Genomic DNA, 2,479 nt, shown 5'->3' with positions numbered 1-2,479 from the left:
AAACATATCATAACGACTTTAACCATGGGGCCTCAATATACATCGCAATGGCCTGCAACCCATGGGCCTCACATACATCATGTGGGCCGCAATACATGGGCCTCAGATCCATCCCAATTGGCCCCAACACCTGGACCAGGTATACATCATATTGGCCTCGAACATGGGCCATATATACATCGCATTGGGACTCGCCATCTCGGCCTTAAATACGTACATCACGTGGGGGCCACATGAATGGACGGTGTGAATATACAACATATATATCACGGTGGGTCCCACTATGATATGGGTCTCCCAAGAAGGTGGAGGGTTTGTAGATCACAATGAGAGCTAAGATTACATCTAAAATCATTTCAATAGTTGCAGATGCAACATGTGCATCACTGTACACAATCACTCTATGGGGGTACATGGCTTACTAATGGTAATCAGCATTGTCCAAATTTTGCTCATGTGAATCAACACCTTCTAGACATTGCCCAGCACCATCCAAACACTCTGAACGGTGTGGATACGAAACATACATTGAGGTGGGGTCTGCAGCACTGCCCAAGCACTATTCGGCACCGTCCAAGCATGCCCAGCACCGTCCAGATGATCTGGATGGTGTGGATACGAAACAAATACTACGTGGGTCCCACAACATATACATGTATATACGTATTATAATACTAATAATAATAATATAATACTATCATTATATCTGACCAGTGCCTAGCCCTAGACGGGCGGCCTGGATACAAAATATATACATCACGTGGGCTCAAAATATATCATATCGGGCCCCAAATATATCAAATCGGCCTCATCAAATGGGCCCCTATTAAATGGGCTATACCAATGGGCCGTACCAACTACATACTTCAACCATTAGTAGAGATTATTTTAGAGCATTATATATATATATATATATATATAAATCATATATATATATATATATATATATATATATATATATATATATACATACATATATATATATATATATATATATATATATATATAAATCATATCTAAGGATCATTTGGACCATGCCACAGATGGCAGTGGTGAGGTTGATTTCTACTGTTGAATCCCAGTGGCCTCACCGTAGTACTTATTTTCCATCCAATCTGTCCATAAGGTCATAAAGACTTGGATTTACAGGAAAAACAAATATCATATTTGTCCAACCTTATAATCCAAAGGTTTTTAATGGTGGACATTCAATCCAAGACTGCTTCTATAGTGTGGTCCATGTGATCATAGATCTGTCTTATTTTTTGAACTCAAGCCTTAAATGAGCTTCAAATGGTTGGACGGCTTGGATGCAACACATGCATCATGGTGGGTCCCACAGACCCTGCTAATGTCAACAACAGTGGGACCCACTGTCCCCCTTAAGAATGGGTGGACGACATGTATAAAACACATACCTCATGGGGGTTCCATTGTCCATGGACGGTGGGAATAAAACACATACATCATTGTGGGTCCCACGTGAGGCCCACCATAACGTTTACTTTCAATCCAACCTATTGATAAGGTCACACGGACTTGGATGAAAAGGAAAAACAAATTTCGTAATGATCCAAAGCTTCTGTGAACCTAAAATGGGTTTCAATGGCCACCATTCAATCACCATTGTTTCCTATGATGTGGGCCATCTGAGCCACGTGTATGGCTGAAATTTGGGGGGTGGCCCACTGCCCTAAGGGCCTACAAAATGAACGGCGTGGATATTGAAAACGCATCACGGTGGGGCCCACGGGTGGGACCTGTGGTCCCTGCCCGTCCGCCCACGGCCAGCGCAGGACGCTGCTATGTCCTTGGGTTGTCAGCAACAGCAGCGCCTGCTGTTGTTGCATTATTTATATATATATATATATATATATATATATTTGAAAAATAGAAATTTTATAATTTTTCGCATGCGGGGCCTGTATCAAGTGAATCCACTCCAACCATTGGATCTTAGGAGTCGAGATGGACCAAACAAGCCCAATGTTCAATATATTTTGGTGTATAAAACCATCAGGGTGGGTTTCAATGGTAAAAACCACCATTTACTATGCTATGGCCTGCCAGAAGCTCGAATTGACTCCATTTTTTGGCTCAACGCCTAAAATGTGCTGGGGAGTGGAATAAACAGTGTGGATTTGACCGATACATTAAGGTGGGGCCCGCATAGGTGGCCCTTCCCAAAGGCCTTAAAACCCTTCCCTTTTTTTTCCTTTTTCCTTTGCAGAGAGTGCACCTTACCATCTGTTCACTCTTCAGTGAAGACGTCCAAGGACGCTGGACGGACCGTGTACCCACATTAATCAAGGTGGGTCCCACATAGACGTGGCCACCCCCACATGGCAGGGATGAGATACATCAATCACGGTGGGGTCCACATGGACCAAGCCGATATTTGTTATTTCCCTCCATCCTAGATGGCCCAAAACGAACAGCAAGACGAGCCCCATTCGCTGGACGTCCATAAAATCTGGAC

Source organism: Magnolia sinica, chromosome 18, assembly GCF_029962835.1.
Source record: "Magnolia sinica isolate HGM2019 chromosome 18, MsV1, whole genome shotgun sequence".
Classification (NCBI taxonomy): Eukaryota; Viridiplantae; Streptophyta; class Magnoliopsida; order Magnoliales; family Magnoliaceae; genus Magnolia; species Magnolia sinica.
This window is presented reverse-complemented; position numbering follows the sequence as displayed.